The sequence below is a fragment of the Pleurodeles waltl genome, chromosome 12 (assembly GCF_031143425.1).
Source record: "Pleurodeles waltl isolate 20211129_DDA chromosome 12, aPleWal1.hap1.20221129, whole genome shotgun sequence".
Taxonomy (NCBI): Eukaryota; Metazoa; Chordata; class Amphibia; order Caudata; family Salamandridae; genus Pleurodeles; species Pleurodeles waltl.
In genome coordinates this window covers 487,239,792-487,257,921 of record NC_090451.1, presented here as the reverse complement: position 1 = coordinate 487,257,921, position 18,130 = coordinate 487,239,792, and positions in this window count along the sequence as shown.

Below are 18,130 nucleotides of genomic sequence, written 5' to 3'. Positions count from 1 at the left end.
GTCCTCAGACTGCCCACTGGCAGCTCTGGTGGCTACCCAGGCCCTCAGCGCCTTTTGTAGCTCCTCCTTTTCGGTGAGGCCTCTGACCTGAACTTTGAGGTTTTTACAAACTGCCTTCAGCTCTTTTATGGTATAGGTTTCCAACCTATCCTCCTCAAAAATCAAATCCTGGGATGCAACTGAAGAAGCTCTGGAATGAGACATGATGTAATTGGGGTTCACTTGAACTCAAGATCAAAATTCAAACAACAAAAAATCTGTATGTAGCACGTAGTGGTCTGCGATATGGAATTAGTGTACACCAATCACTGTAAGTTAAGTGGTAGTGCAAGTCCTATCCTCACCGCTGACAAACGATATTAGAAATGGGGTCTCTAGCTGTCAGTCAGTTTGCACTCTGTCCAAGTGGGGACCCTTATTCTAGTCAGGACAAGGGAGATACCTGCTCAGAAAATTCCTGCTCACCCCTTGGTACCTTGGCACGAGCAGTCAGGCTTATCTCAGAAGCAATGTGTAAAGGACTTGCACATGACACAAAAATGACACAAAGTAATAGAGTGAAAACACTACAAAAGGACAGTTTTAGGAAAATAGCCAATATTTATCTGTGTAAAACAAGATCAAACAATAAAAATCCAACATAGAGTGCTAAAGATTTACATTTTGTAAGATTTATCTTAACAATACAGTTCCTTGAAGTCGATAGCTCCACCTGGGGCTATCACCGCGTTGTGATCAACAAAACCAACAGTTCAGGCCGGCCGTGGCGTCGCGGGCCAGCTACGGTGTGGGGAAGACCCGATAACAATACCTTGGATTTGCAGGGTGTTGTGATCCTCATGGTGAGCTCCGGAGAGCGGCGTTGCTGGTGTTGCGGTGTTAGTTACGGAGTTGGTGCATGAGTCGTCTGGTCCTTGAGGTCACACGCGTTGCGGATCGAACTCTGGGCTGATAAAGTCAGGAGCGCTGGCGTGGATGGCGTCGGGGCTGCGGTGCGAAGCGGGACGATGCAACATACGGTGCCCAAAGGTCACGGTGCAGGCAGCGGCTCGGTGACCGTGTCCAGCGGCGGGGGTGAGACCAGGGCTACGGTGTGAAGCGGGGCACTGTGACGTGCGGTGTCCACAAGTCACAGTGCAGGCAGTGGCGTAATGGTTGCTGAAGCGCTTTCATCGGTAGGCCCAAACCAGCGGTGCGGGATGGGACAGTGCTTAGTGACCCTCACTAGAGGTGTCCACATGGTGCAGGCAGGGATGCCTGGTGAAGACACTGGAGTCGATGGTGCTGGCGTCGGTGGACGGGGGGTGCAGTGCGGGATGGGATGGTGCTTCATGCTCCTCACGAGCGATGTCCACAGGCCACGGTGCAGGCAGCGGTGCCGGTGTCAGCAGGAGCGGCGGCATCGGGGAGGCCAGGCTGCGGTGTGAGCAGGCGATCTCAGAGTGCGGTGCCCAAACTTCAATGCAGTCTCAAGAGTTTGCAAGATCCTTCTTTGTTTAGGCCTGGCCCCAGACACACACCAGGGGGGTTGGAGACTGCATTGTGTGAGAGCAGGCAGTCCTTTCGGGTGTACGTGACCACTCCTCCCTCCACTCTAGCTCAGATGGCTTATCAGGATATGCAGGCCACACCCTTTGTGTCGCTGTCTAGAGGAGAGGTGTGAACAGCCCAACTGTCAAACTGACCCAGACGGGGAATCCACAAACAGGCAGAGTCACAGAATGGTTTAAGCAAGAAAATGTCTACTTTCTAAAAGTGGCATTTTCAAACTCACAATCTGTTGGAAATGGCCTTCCTGCAGTGTCACCCCCAAACGTTTTGCCTTCCTCCTTCTCTTTTTCTGAACTCATTTTTGCTGGCTTTAGAACTCTGCGCACTTTGCCACTGCTAATCAGCGCTAAAGTGCATATGCTCTCTCCTTAAAACATGGTGACATTGGCTCATATCCAATTGGCTTATTTCATTTACTTGTAAGTCCCTAGTCAGGTGCACTACATGTGCTGAGGGCCAGTAGATTAAATGCTACTATTGGGCTACAGCACTGGTTGTGCCACCCACATAAGTAGCCCCCTAACCATGTCTCAGGCCTGCCACTGCAGTGCCTGTGTGTGCAGTTTCACTGCCACTACGACTTGGCATTTAAAAGTAATTGCCAAGCCTTAAACTCCCCCTTTTTCTACATATGTCTCCCCTAAGGTAGGCTCTAGGTAGCCCATAGGGCAGGGTGCTATGTAGGTAAAAGGCAGGGCATGAACATGTGTGTTCTATAGGCCCTGGTAGTGTAAAACTCCTAAATTCGTTTTACACTGCTGTGCGGCCTGCTCCTTTCAAGGATAGCATTAGGGCTACCCTCATATACTGTTTGAGTGGCAGATCCTGATCTGAAAGGAGTAGCCAGGTCATATTTAGTATGGCCATAATGATCATAGAAAGTCTGCTTATTGGTGAAGTTGGATTTAATATTGCTATTCTAGAAATGCCACTTTTAGAAAGTGAGCATTTCTCTACAATTCAATCCCTCTGTGCCTTCCAATCCACACCTGGCGAGGTTTAGTTGACAGCTCCCTTGTGCATTCACTCAAGGCAACCCCAAACACAGGATGCTCAGTCACACTTGAACACATCTCCATTTTGAATGGGTCTTCCTGGGCTGGGAGGGTGGAGGGCCTGACACTTACATGTCAAAGGACAGTAGCCTGCCCTCAGACAAAGGGCTGCTACACCCCCTACTGGGACCCTGGCAGACAGGATGGAACCTTGTGCATTTCTAAGCAACTCTTTGAAGTCTCTCCCACTTCAAAGGCACATTTGGGTATTTAAGCAGGGTATCTGACCCTACCACCTCAGAAACGTCTACTTCACAAGACACTTCTGGACAAGATACTACTGGAAAAGAAAGCCTGAACCAGAACCTGCAACCTGCCAAGAGGAACTATCTGGCTGCCCAAAGGACCCACCTGACTGCTTTACTGCAAAGGACTGCTGCCCTGCTGCCTTGCAGTCCTCTGGCTCTGCTGAGAAGTGCTCTCCAAGGGCTTTGATAGAGCTTGCCTCCTGTTCCCTGAAGTCTCAGGAGCAAAAAGACTTAATTCCTTCAAAATAACTCCTTGTGTGGCGAAAATAGATGCTCAGCCTGCAAGAAACGAAGCACAGCCTGGCTCGCGGTGAGAAAATCACCGCACACCGAACTGTATTGACGCAGCCCGACTCCCCGAAGAGGAAAACAACACAGCGCCATTGTTGCAACCAGAAATTAGACGCACAGCCCACTGGATCGATACAAACAGAGCCGCAATGATGCAGCCTGACTTCCTGAGAGGAATTGATGCAGCACCTGCCGTGCGGCCCAAATTTCCATGCAACACACACTGGATCGACGCAGCCCCTGTGACTTCGTCCCGCACACTCAGGATTTTAACGCATCGTCCCCGGGGCGTCCGCAACCCGAAGAGGATCCCAGTCTCTGCACCAGAAATCGACGCAAAGCCTGCCCTGCGTGAAAACTCAACGAGGCATCGTGTGTGTGCGCCGGAAAGATTTACGCACACCTCCCCGTTTTCCACGCAACTGCTCCTCTGCAGTCTCTTGCAGAGAATTTGATCGTTTTGACCTGCATCTTACCAGATACATATTATATATTTTTCTAAACACTGTGCGGTGTTTTTTTGTTGTGTTCTACTGTGTTATTGCATGATTTATTGCACAAATACTTTACACATTGCCTTCTAAGTTAAGCCTGACTGCTCAGTGCCAAGCTACCAGAGGGTAGGCACAGGATAATTTGGATTGTGTGTGACTTTCCCTGACTATAGAGAGGGTTCATGCTTGGGCAGGGGGTAACCTGACTGCCAACCAAAGACTCCATTTCTAACACAATCTAAAACCCAACTTCACTAAAAGATGTATTTTTAAATTGTGAGTTCAGAGACCCAAACTCCATATTTCTATCTGCCCTGAAAGGGAATCTGTGCTTAAAGTTATTTAAAGGCAGCCCCCATGTTAACCTATGATAGGCCTTGCAACAGTAAAACCCGAATTTGGCAGTATTTCACTGTCACATGTCCTACCTTTTAAATATACTGCACCCTGCCCATGGGGCTACCTAGGACCTACCTTAGGGGTGCCTCACATGTAGTAAAAGGAAGGGTTTAGGCCTGGCAAGTGTACCCACTTGCCAAGTGGAATTGGCAGTTTAAAACTGCACACAAAGACACTGCAGTGGCAGGTCTGAGACATGTTTACAGGGCTACTAATGTGGGTGGCACACCACGGCTGCCGGCACACTAGTAGCATTTGATATACAGGCCCTGGGCACTTCTAGTACACTTCACTAAGGACTTATTAGTAAATCAAATATGCCAGTCGTAGATACATCAATCCACAGTACAATTTATATGGGGAGCACTTGCACTTTACCACTGATTAGCAGTGGTAAAGTGCGCAGAGACAATAAACCAGCAAAAACAGAGTCCAGTACACCATAAAACCAGGAGGTCAGAAGGCAAAAAGACAGGGGAGACATGCCAAGAAGGTGCCAGGTCTAACAGATACCTAAACTAGAACTTGATGATCTCACCAACTACAGGCCCATTGCTCACCTACCATTTATCCGAAAGATCATTCAAAAAGCAGTTCATGTTCAACTCCAAAATCACATCAATGCTAACCATCTCCTGCACAACACCCAATCTAGTTTCAGATCATGCTGCAGCATGGAGACGAGTACTTTACACATGGTAGACAATGCCCTCTTGACCACAGGTAAAGATGGCCCTTGCTTCCTGATATTGCATAACTTTAAATCTGCCTTGGATACAGCCGACCACTGTATCCTCTCACGCATGTTGGAGTCCTGAATGGGATTTACCAGCAGTGTCCTTCATTGGTTCTCCTCCCGCTTTTCCAACTGGCACAGTTTGCTCGCATGGCCACCTCTAGGTCCCAAAAGATCACCATCCCCTATGGAGTCTCCCAGACTTCCATACTGTCATCTGTCATTATCACCCTCTACATGGCTCTGCTTTGCACTCTAATCATAGATAACAACATAAAGATTCACCAATATGCTGATGACAAACAAGTTTACTTTAAAGTGTCCTCTGCTTCAGACTGTCAATGTCTCAAATACTGCCTGCACATCATTCAGACTTGGATCTCCAGTGCCTCCCAAGTTCCTATTTGAAGCTCAATCCAACTAAGACAGAATTCATGTTATTGTCTAGATTTGTAGAACAACAAACATGAAACAGTACAAACCTGACTCTGTGATATGAGCTACACCTTTTACTGACTGCCAGGTGTAAGGAAATGCCTTCCTTGGCATGGTTACCCCTTGACTGTTTGCCTTTTGTTGATGCCAGTTATGATTGAAAGTATACTGGGACCCTGCTAACCTGGCCCCAGCACCAGTGTTCTTTCCCTAAACTGTACCTTTGTTCCCACAATTGGCACAGCCCTGGCACACAGATAAGTCCCTTGTAAATGGTACGCCTGGTACCAAGGGCCCTTTTGCCAGGGAAATCTCTAAGGACTGCAGCATGTCTTAAGCCACCCTGGGGACCCCTCACTCAGCACATGCACACTGCCTCACAGCTTGTGTGTGCTGGTGGGGAGAGAAAGACTAAGTCGACATGGCACTCCTCTCAGAGGCCCATAGCCACCTCTCACTGCCTGTGGCATAGGTAAGTCACCCCTCTAGTAGGCCTTAAAGCCCTAAGGCATGGTGCACTATACCAAAATTGAGGACATATGTGCATGAGCACTATGCCCCTACAGTGTCCAAGCAAAACCTTAGACACTGTAAGTGCAGGGTAGCCATAAAGAGTATATGGTCTGGGAGTTTGTCAAATACGAACTCCACAGTTCCATAATGGCTACACTGAAATCTGGAAAGTTTGGTATCAAACGTCTCAACACAATAAATGCACACTGATGCCAGTGTGGGATTTATTGTAAAATACACCCAGAGGGCATCTTAGAGATGTCCCCTGAAAACCAGTCTGACTCCTAGTGCTAGGCTGACCAGTTTCTGCCAGCCTGCCACAATCAGACGAGTTTCTGGCCACATGGGGAGAGTGCCTTTGTCACTCTGTGGCCAGGAACAAAGCCAGCACTGGGTAGAGGTGCTTCTCACCTCCCCCTGCAGGAACTGTAACACCTGGTGGTGAGCCTTAAAGGCTCATGCCTTTTGTTACAGCATCCCAGCTACTGGAGATGCCTGCCCCTCTGGTCACTGCCCCCACTTTTGGCGGCAAGGCAGGAGAGGATAATGAGAAAAACAAGGAGTCACCCAACAGTCAGGACAGCCCAAGGTGTCCTGAGCTGAGGTGACCCCTGCCTTTAGAAATCCTCCATCTTGGGTTTAGAGAATTCCCCCAACAGGATTAGGATTGTGCCCCCCTCCCCTCAGGGAGGAGGCACAAAGAGGGTGGAGGCACAAAGAGGGTGTAGCCACCCTCCAGGACAGTAGCCATTAGCTACTGCCCCCAGACCTAAACACACCCCTACATTTTGTATTTAGGGGTGACCCTGAACCCAGGAAATCAGATTCCTGTAACCTTCACACAGAAGAAGGACTGCTGACCTGAAAGCTCAGCAGAGACGACGGAGACGACAGCTGACTTGGCCCCAGCCCTACCGGCCTGTCTCCAGACTCAAAGAACCTGCACAGCGACGCATTTGACAGGGACCAGCGACCTCTGAGGACTCAGAGGACTGCCCTGAACCCAAAGGACCAAGAAACTCCAGAGAACAGCGGCACTGTTCACAACCTGCAACATTTTTGCAACTTTGAAACAACTTTGAAAGAGCTCTCCCTTCCCGTCGGAAGAGTGAGACTTCTCACTCTGCACCTGATGCCCCCGGCTCGAGCTCCAGAGAACTAACACCGCAGAGAGGACTTCCAGGCGACTGCAACGACGTGAGTAACCTAAGTCGACCCCCCTGCACCCTCACAGCGACGCCTGCTTAGAGGATCCAGATGCTCCCTCTGACCGCAACTGCCTGGTAACAATGAACCCGACGACTGGACCAAGCACTGCACCTGCAGCCCCCAGGACCGAGGGGAACCACCTTCCAGTGCAGGAGTGACCAGCAGGCGGCCCTTTTCCTAGCCCAGTCGGTGGCTGGCCAGAGAAGCCCCCCTGTGCCCTGCCTGCATCGCCTAAGTGACCCCGGGTCCCTCCATTGCTTCTTATAGCAAACCCGACACCAACTTTGCACACTACACCCGGCCCCCCTGTGCCGCTGAGGGTGTGTTTTGTATGCCTGTTTGTGGCCCCCTGAGTGCTCTACAAAACTTCCCGGTCTGCTCCCCGAGGTCGGGGGCACTTACCTGCCAGTGGACCGGAACCAGAGCACCCCTGTTCTCCATAGACACCTTTGTGTTTTGGGTTCTCGTTTGACCTCTGCACCTGACCGGCCCTGTGTTGCTGGTGCGGTAACTTTGGGGTTGCCTTGAACCCCAAACGGTGGGTTGCTTATGCCCAGGAGACTGACTGTGTAAGTGCTTTACTTACCTCCAAAACCTAACCAAACTTACCTCGCCCAGGAACTGTTGAGTTTTGCACTGTGTCCACTTTTAAAATAGCTTATTTGCCATTTTAACCTATACTGTGTCTTCTACTGCTTTAATTCAAAGTCCCCTACTTACCTGTGTGGAGTACCTTGCATTTTATGTATTTACTTCAAATCTTGTGGTTCTAAAATAAATTAAGAAAATATATTTTTCTATATAAAAACTATTGGCCTGAAGTTAAGTCTTTCAGTGTGTGTTCTTCATTTATTGCCTGTGTGTGTACAACAAATGCTTAACACTACCTTCTGATAAGCCTACTGCTCGACCACACTGCCACAAAATAGAGCATTAGAATTATCTAATTTTGCCACTATCAACCTCTAAGGGGAAACCTTGGACTCTGTGCACACTATCTCTTATTTTGAGACAGTATACAGAGCCAACTTCCTACACCAGGTCACTTGGGCTCACCCTGGCCACCAAGATCACCCTCAAGAAACATATTGCAAAAAATCAAACATGAGCTGGTACCAATCCTCTGTTTGCAAGAAAGAGAAATCATTTCTTCCAGAAAGCGACTTCAAAACTGCTGTTCAAGCCCTCATAATCTTGCATCTTGATAGTGGCAATGCCCTGCTTCCTGGCCTCCCAGACTCCACACTAGCACACCTTAATGACATCTTACATGCCACAGCATGACTCATCCAAGGCATGGGGAAATATGATCACACCATCCTGATGGAACCCCACTTGCACACCTTGTCGGTGTGCAGAATCTTCAAAACCAGCAGCATTAGTCATAAAACCATTATGACCAGCACCCTTGATTACCAGCACCCTTGATACAAACAAGCTCACAGTTTCTGGAGGCTCTTGGCACACCTGCTGCCAGGATACCATCAGTCTGCAGACTAATTAGCGTAAACAAAAGAGAAAAAAACAAGGCAGTAGGGCTTTTTCATCTATGCACTCAGGATCTGGACCAACATGCCTGTATCCATTAGGGCTGCCCAAACACTGTTCAAATTTAAGAAAAGAGTTGAAGACTCACCACTTTACAATGCATTAACTGTTTGCTTAACTACCTTGCCAATTACATTATATATATATATATATATATATATATATATACATATATATATATATATATATATATATATTTAAACTGCCTACTGTAATCGTAATTAAGTTTACACCGTTCTCCTAGGCCGTATGCCTCATCCATAATCTCTGCAATCCAAACCAGAGGAGCACATTTCCAAATTGCTGCTTCCATACTACCATGTAGCCCGATGTGGAAGCCCTACCCCACTGTCCCAGAATGATCTCTTGCTACATCAACTGAGAAACATTGTGAGTCAAGAGACACTGCATTCTCAAGCTGCATCGAGTGTCACAATACTTCCTTTCCCTGTTGGCTGTATGATGGAATATAAGAAAGAACGTTTTTCTCAAATACCTGGTCATAGCATAAAAGGTCAAAAGTGAGAGTATGTTGTGGAATTGTACCAAGGTATGGAAGATCACCTCAAGCAATTTAAAAAATATTACTGATTAAATAAAAATCTTTTTAACAATCGTCAAGAATTCACTTAACATTGGCAGGAACTAATTTACAAATAAAATACTGAGCAATGAAAACCAAATAGTTCAAACCAGCTATTGCTTGTCATACTAATTCCAGGCTGTTGTTGGTAATGATCACCACAGAAGCCTGGAGTGGTTTTGCCTATAAGTTTGCAGCCCCTAAATTCTTCAAAACATCAGAATAAAAATGCTTATTACCACCCCAAAGTTTGACATGAGCTTTGTAATTTATAGGTACAAAATTCAATGGTCTGTTTCAAATACTATGGAACTGACATGTTTGGATGTAAAAGACCTCTGCATGGTAAAGTTCGTGGACCCCCTGCCCCGAGTTGCCCATTTCTAGTGATGTCTGTATCGCTAATGCACATTTTTGCTGTCATGGGCAAACACGGATTATGGGTGTGCACCATGACATAGGCCTGTCTGCTGGACTGTGGTCTTGTTGGACCGGAGGGGGCCCAAAGCAGTACCCTTTGCCAGGAGTTAAGAAGCACAAGTGTGGTGGTGGCAACATATGGTGTAGTGACCAGTAGGAGTTTACAGGTCCTTTTTAACCAGTGTGACTGGAGTGTAGCATACAGTTTCACTCACCTTTTAAAGTTCTGCGACTGTGTGCTGAAGTTCCTTGGTCTACATCTGGTTGGTGCGAAGTGCTGCACTGCAAAGAAATGGTATCTGCACTGGGTGTATGTGTGCCTGGGAAGGGTACAATATAGGGATAACACAGGATTTAGTGCATGCATGTGCTGGAGTTGCATGTGTCTGTAAGTGGAAGAGTCCCGTAAGGATTTGGGTTGTGCAGTGCCTGCAGGATAAAAGCATGTGCTGGGAGTATGTGTACCTGTGAGAGGTACAATACGTACAGAGGGCAGTACTTGCAGGATAAGGGCATGTGCCAGTTGTATGAGTGCCTACGTCTGGTACAGTACCTAAAGGAAACAATGATGGGCAGTGCATGCATGTGGAATGCAAGTGGTGGAAGGATGTGTGCCTCTGAATGACGCAAACGTGTGCCATCTGTTTGTAAAGCTGAGCCATAGTTTATAACAAGTGGTCCATATTGACAGCATACCTCCACCCATGAATGGTGGGAGCAAAAGACCCAAAATGGGCCTTAAAAGCCTGGGCTCGGGATTTCTGATCATGTGGAAGTATTCCATTAATTTCAAAAGGATAATTAAATAATACAATATAGCTGGGTTCATACTTGATATAAAAGAAAGCTTCATATTGCTGGACAGCTGTAAAGCAATCATGATTGACCTAATATGTATGCATAAAATGCATGTGTCTTCTTAACCGGTTCTGTGCCTTGGACGAGATGATCTCGTCCAAGGCTACAGTTCCCCTGTGCCTTGGACGAGATCATCTCGTCCATGGCACAGGGGAACTTGGGGGCGCGCTAGCGCGCCCCCCGTGCACCCCCCTTCCCCCCCAAAGTCGAGATGGAAGGGGAAGACCTTCCCCTTCCACCCCCGACCCCCCCCCACCCCCCCTGTGACGTCATTTCTTTTTTTTTTGGTGGGGAGCGACCCCTTAGGCAAGGGTCGCTCCCCTTGGGGGAAAATTATATTTTGGCCATTTCTGCCCCCCTTGGGGGCAGATTGGCCTATTTTGATGAGGCCAATCTGCCCCCAAGGTGGGTAGAAACCACTAGACACCAGGGAATTTTTTCTTTGCGTGAATTTCACGCAAAGGGAGCGACCCCTTAGGCAAGGGTCGCTCCCTGGGGGGGAGGGCAATTTATTTTAGGCCATTTCTGCCCCCCCTGGGGGCAGATCGGCCTATTATGAGGCCGATCTGCCCCCAGGGGGGGCAGAAACCTCTAGGCGCCAGGGCAAATTTTATTTTTGTGTTTTTTTTTTTTGTTGTTTCTTTTTTTAGAGATGAGGAGCGACCCATCAGGCAAGGGTCGCTCCCCTGGGGGGCAAACTGTATTTAGACCATTTCTGCCCCCCTGGGGGCAGATTGGCCGATTTTAGGTCAATCTGCCCCCAAGGGGGCAGAAACCACTAGGCACCGGGGATTTGTTTTGTGGCGCCAATGTCACGCAGGGGGAGCGACCCCGTAGGCAAGGGTCGCTCCCGGGTGGGGTGGGGGTTGGGGGGGCAAATTTATTTTAGGCCATTTCTGCCCCCCCGGGGGCAGATCGGCCTAATATTAGGCTGATCTGCCCCCGGGGGGGGGGGGGGGGCAGAAACCTCTAGGTGCCAGGGCAATTTTTTTTTTGTGTTTTTTTTTTTTTTTTTTTAGAGATGGGGAGCGACCCATCAGGCAAGGGTCGCTCCCCTTGGGGGGCAAATTGTATTTAGGCCATTTCTGCCCCCCTGGGGGCAGATTGGCCGATTTTAGGTCAATCTGCCCCCAAGGGGACAGAAACCACTAGGCACCGGGGATTTGTTTTTTGGCGCCAATGTCACGCAGGGGGAGCGACCCCGTAGGCAAGGGTCGCTCCCGGGGGGGGGGGGGGGGGGTGGGGGCTGGGGGGGGGACAAATTTATTTTAGGCCATTTCTGCCCCCCCTGGGGGCAGATCGGCCTATTATTAGGCCGAACTGCCCCCGGGGGGGGGGCAGAACCCTCTAGGCGCCAGGGCAAATTTTTTTTTTGTGTTTTTTTTTGTTTCTTTTTTTAGAGATGGGGAGCGACCCATCAGGCAAGGGTCGCTCCCCTTGGGGGGCAAATTGTATTTAGACCATTTCTGCCACGCAAGGGTCGCTCCCGGGGGGGGTGGGGGCTGGGGGGGAATAATTTATTTTAGGCCATTTCTGCCCCCAGGGGGGGGCAGAACCCTCAGGGCGCCAGGGCAATTTTTTTTGTTGTGTTTTTTTTTTTTTGTTTTTTTTTTTTAGAGATGGGGAGCGACCCATCAGGCAAGGGTCGCTCCCCTGGGGGGCAAATTGTATTGAGGCCATTTCTGCCCCCCTTGGGGGCAGATTGGCAGATTTTAGGTCAATCTGCCCCCAAGGGGGCAGAAACCACTAGGCACCTGGGATTTGTTTTTTGGCGCCAATGTCACGCAGGGGGAGCGACCCCTTAGGCAAGGGTCGCTCCCGGGGGGGGTGGGGGCTGGGGGTGGTCAAATTTATTTTAGGGCATTTCTGCCCCCCCCCCTGCCGGGGCCGGCTGAGCTAGAGGCCAAAGTCCACAGGTAGGCACTTTGCAAAAAACACCTCTGTTTTCTGTGAAAAAATATGTTCTGTCCACGTTGTGTTTTGGGCCATTTCCTTTCGTGGGCGCTAGGCCTACCCACAGAAGTGAGGTACCATTTTTATTGAGAGACTTAGGGGAATGCTGGGTGGAAGGAAATGTGTGGCTCCTCTCAGATTCCAGAACTTTCTGCCACAGAAATGTGAGGAACATGTGTTTTTTTAGCCACATTTTGAGGTTTGCAAAGGATTCTGGGTAACAGAACCTGGTCCGAGCCCCGCAAGTCACCCCATCTTGGATTCCCCTAGGTCTCTAGTTTTCAGAAATGCACAGGTTTGGTAGGTTTCCCTAGGTGCCGGGTGAGCTACAGGCCAAAATCCACAGGTAGGCACTGTTTTCTTTAAAAAAAATGGGATGTGTCCACGTTGCGTTTTGGGGCGTTTCCTGTTGCGGGCGCTAGGCCTACCCACGCAAGTGAGGTATCATTTTTATCGGGAGACTTGGGGGAACGCTGGGTGGAAGGAAATTTGTAGCTCCTCTCAGATTCCAGAACTTTCTGCCACAAAAATGTGAGGTGCATGTGTTTTTTTAGCCAAATTTTGAGGTTTGCAAAGGATTCTGGGTAACAGAACCTGGTCCGAGCCCCGCAAGTCACCCCTCCTTGGATTCCCCTAGGTCTCTAGTTTTCAGAAATGCACAGGTTTGGTAGGTTTCCCTAGGTGCCGGCTGAGCTAGAGGCCAAAATCTACAGGTAGGCACTTCGCAAAAAACACCTCTGTTTTTTTCCAAAATTTAGGATGTGTCCACGTTGCGCTTTGGGGTGTTCCCTGTCGCCAGCGCTAGGCCTACCCACGCAAGTGAGGTATCATTTTTATCGGGAGACTTGGGGAAACGCTGGGTGGAAGGAAATTTGTAGCTCCTCTCAGATTCCAGAACTTTCTGCCACAAAAATGTGAGGGACATGTGTTTTTTTAACCAAATTTTGAGGTTTGCAAAGGATTCTGGGTAACAGAACCTGGTCCGAGCCCCGCAAGTCACCCCTCCTTGGATTCCCCTAGGTCTCTAGTTTTCAGAAATGCACAGGTTTGGTAGGTTTCCCTACGTGCCGGCTGAGCTAGAGGCCAAAATCTACAGGTAGGCACTTCGCAAAAAACACCTCTGTTTTTTTCCAAAATTTAGGATGTGTCCACGTTGCGCTTTGGGGTGTTTCCTGTCGCCGGCGCTAGGCCTACCCACGCAAGTGAGGTATCATTTTTATCGGGAGACTTGGGGGAACGCTGGGTGGAAGGAAATTTGTAGCTCCTCTTAGATTCCAGAACTTTCTGCCACAGAAATGTGAGGAACATGTGTTTTTTTAGCCAAATTTTGAGGTTTGCAAAGGATTCTGGGTAACAGAACCTGGTCCGAGCCCCGCAAGTCACCCCTCCTTGGATTCCCCTAGGTCTCTAGTTTTCAGAAATGCACAGGTTTGGTAGGTTTCCCTAGGTGCCGGCTGAGCTAGAGGCCAAAATCTACAAGTAGGCACTTCGCAAAAAACACCTCTGTTTTTTTCCAAAATTTAGGATGTGTCCACGTTGCGCTTTGGGGTGTTTCCTGTCGCCGGCGCTAGGCCAACCCACGCAAGTGAGGTATCATTTTTATCGGGAGACTTGGGGGAACGCTGGGTGGAAGAAAATTTGTAGCTCCTCTCAGATTCCAGAACTTTCTGCCACAGAAATGTGAGGAACATGTGTTTTTTTAGCCAAATTTTGAGGTTTGCAAAGGATTCTGGGTAACAGAACCTGGTCCGAGCCCCGCAAGTCACCCCTCCTTGGATTCCCCTAGGTCTCTAGTTTTCAGAAATGCACAGGTTTGGTAGGTTTCCCTAGGTGCCGGCTGAGCTAGAGGCCAAAATCTACAGGTAGGCACTTCGCAAAAAACACCTCTGTTTTTTTCCAAAATTTAGGATGTGTCCACGTTGCGCTTTGGGGTGTTTCCTGTCGCCGGCGCTAGGCCTACCCACGCAAGTGAGGTATCATTTTTATCGGGAGACTTGGGGGAACGCTGGGTGGAAGGAAATTTGTAGCTCCTCTCAGATTCCAGAACTTTCTGCCACAGAAATGTGAGGAACATGTGTTTTTTTAGCCAAATTTTGAGGTTTACAAAGGATTCTGGGTAACAGAACCTGGTCCGAGCCCCGCAAGTCACCCCTCCTTGGATTCCCCTAGGTCTCTAGTTTTCAGAAATGAACAGGTTTGGTAGGTTTCCCTAGGTGCCGGCTGAGCTAGAGGCCAAAATCTACAGGTAGGCACTTCGCAAAAAACACCTCTGTTTTTTCCAAAATTTAGGATGTGTCCAGGTTGCGCTTTGGGGTGTTTCCGTCGCCGGCGCTAGGCCTACCCACGCAAGTGAGGTATCATTTTTATCGGGAGACTTGGGGGAACGCTGGGTGGAAGGAAATTTGTAGCTCCTCTCAGATTCCAGAACTTTCTGCCACAGAAATGTGAGGAACATGTGTTTTTTTAGCCAAATTTTGAGGTTTGCAAAGGATTCTGGGTAACAGAACCTGGTCCGAGCCCCGCAAGTCACCCCTCCTTGGATTCCCCTAGGTCTCTAGTTTTCAGAAATGCACAGGTTTGGTAGGTTTCCCTAGGTGCCGGCTAAGCTAGAGGCCAAAATCTACAGGTAGGCGCTTTGCAAAAAACACCTCTGTTTTCTCCCAAAATTTTGGATGTGTCCACGTTGCGCTTTGGGGCGTTTCCTGTCGCGGGCGCAAGGCCTACCCACACAAGTGAGGTATCATTTTTATCGGGAGACTTGGGGGAACATAGATTAGCAAAACAAGTGCTATTGCCCCTTGTCTTTCTCTACATTTTTTCCTTCCAAATATAGGAGAGTGTGTAAAAAAGACATCTATTTGAGAAATTCCCTATAATTCACATGCTTGTATGGTCACCCCGGAATTCAGAGATGTGCAAATAACCACTGCTCCTCAGCACCTTATCTTGTGCCCTTTTTGGAAATGCAAAGGTTTTCTTGATAGCAATTTTTTACTGTTTATATTTCAGCAAATGAATTGCTGTATACCCGGTATAGAATGAAAACGCACTGCAGGGTGCAGCTCATTTATTGGCTCTGGGTTCCTCGGGTTCTTGATGAACCTACAAGCCCTATATATCCCCGCAACAGAGGAGTCCAGCAGACGTAACAGTATATTGCTTTCCATAATCTGACATTGCAGGGAAAAGTTACAGAGTAAAACGTAGAGAAAAATTGATGTTTTTTTACCTCAATTTCAATATTTTTCTTTTTCAGCTGTTATTTTCTGTAGGAAACCCTTGTAGGATCTACACAAATGACCCCTTGCTGAATTCAGAATTTTGTCTACTTTTCAGAAATGGTTAGGTTTCTGGGATCCAGCATTGGTTTCATGCCCATTCCTGTCACTGACTGGAAGGAGGCTGAAAGCACAAAAAATTGCAAAAATGGGGTATGCCCCAGTAAAATGCCAAAATTGTGTTGAAAAATTGGGTTTTCTGATTCAAGTCTGCCTGTTCCTGAAAGCTAGGAAGCTGCTGAGTTTAGCACTGCAAACCCTTTGTTGATGCCATTTTCAGGGGGAAATCCACAAGCCTTCTTCTGCAGCCACTTTTTTTTAAAAAAACGAAATTTTCACTGTATTTTGGCCAATTTCTTGGCCTCCTTCAAGGGAACCCACAAAGTCTGGGTACCTCTAGAATCCCTAGGATGTTGGAAAAAAAGGACGCAAATTTGGCTTGGTTAGCTTATGTGGACAAAAAGGTATGAGGGCCTAAGCGCGAACTGCCCCAAATAGGCAAAAAAAGGCCTGGCACAGGAGGGGGAAAAGGCCTGGCAGCGAAGGGGTTAAAGGAGTGAGAGCACCATTGGGAGTAAGGTGCAGGGCAGTCCTGAATGGGTCCTAAGGCAAAATTTCTACATTACAGGGAGATGTACAAGTCTGTCAATTGCATCCTGAACTAAAAGCAGGATGACCTAGTGAGCACCTGGTGAACACCCTTAAGTCTAAATAGACAGCTCACTAGATAGAAAGGGCATGGTAAGTTGGTATCTATCTTGGTGGTCCTGCCCACTTCCTCTCCCAAAGCAAACAACGAATCAGTACCTTGAGAAACCTGCCTGTGTTATAACGGGAGCGATTTAAATGTGAACAGCAGTACTGGCAAGTTTACCCTACTTTTCGTCTTGCACAGCCAGGTGAGTTATCTTGAATGAACTACGCATGTGACATGCACCCCCCGCCTCCCCATTTAGGGAAGGTTTCATACACCATATGAAAGACATGCTGTTACAGACACTTGTTAACACAAAATACAAACATTGTAATAACCAGGACGCAGGAGCAAGTTAATCAAGCCAATTATCAATTTGCGGCCTCTTGTTAGAGGATATTGTTCTTTTAATACACAACTCTCGAGACCCATTTGCTACACTGATAGCATCAATCCCAGACAAAGCCAATAAGTATTGCATTTGAGACCTATTGGCTTTGCAATGTTTTAGCCACACTGTACGGTATACCCAATGTTTTGCAGCACGGCTAAAGAAAACAAACAAAAAAAAGGATGTGCCAGTCATGTCATTTTGTACGTGAGAGCATCACACCCTTTTCTCACTTATCGAGCAAATAAAAAAATAAGTAGTGCAAAAGTGAGTTTTTTCTTGTTTTTGAAGTTCAGGTGGAGTGAAGCAACACGTATAGTACGGGTGGGGAAAGCATCACAAAGGACGGGGGGTAGGCATCACAAAGGATGTGGATTTAGGAAAACAACCATGGAGGGCAGCGTAAGCACGAGAAGATAACATCGGGGTGCAGGTGGGCAGAGAAGCAATGGGTGAGAGAAAGCAAAGTGTCTCTGGCGAAGAGAAGCAACGAAGTGAGAAAGCAATACAGGGGGACAACTACACAAGGATGCGCTCAAAAGAGCCAGGGAGAAGCATGTGGGCAACAGAGGGCGACACGGAGTGCAGGGAGGGAAAAGTACAGAGGTGAGACAGCTGTAAAACATCTACAATCTTACACAAAGTGCTTATCCCACAAGAAAAAGTAGTGCTTAGAAAGCAAGCCCTGGAAGGTCACATTATGCTGCCATGCTCCATGAGAGACACAAACTCAAGAGGAAGCAAGCTAATGAATAAAATTCAAGCAAAGGAGAGTCACAATGAAGTCAATCAAATGATTAACAGTGGGCAGTCTCTAAATTCAGCGTAAGCTGACAGTAGGTCTTTTTCACCAGAAGAGAGCTTGCGCTGTCTGGTAGGTGAGACGTAACCATCAACTGATAATAAAATATATCCTTACCCTTTCAATGATTGGTAATGTTAGAGAAAGCAGCACTTTACATCTTAACACTCCAAGGTTCTTCATAGGATCTTTTATTCTGTTTTATTTATCGGTGATGTGGTGGCCCAGTGATTGTGACTAGTAGCTTTTATTTCTTAGATATGTTGTCATTAGAGCCAAATATTGCAGAAATATTTTTGTGGTGGAAACATTTAGGGCCAGATGTATCAAAGAATTTTGCATTTGCAAACGGTGTGAATTGCAAAATTCGGTCATTTGCGAATGCAAAATCACCTTTCTGAATGTAAGAAAGGCATTCGCAGTGCAATTTCAAGGAATCGCTAAAATAGCGATTCCTTAAAATTGCGACCCCATCTAGAGAATCTCAAATTGCGATTCTCTAAATGCGGCATCGCAAATAAGGAATCCTTATTTGCGATTTATTAAGCACATGTATGAAGCAATTCCTTAATGCAAATTGGGCATTAAGGAATCGCTATTACCACCAAGTTGAACTTGGTGGTAACATGTGCACATTTTTAAAATGCATTTGAAAAATTGACATGTAATGCA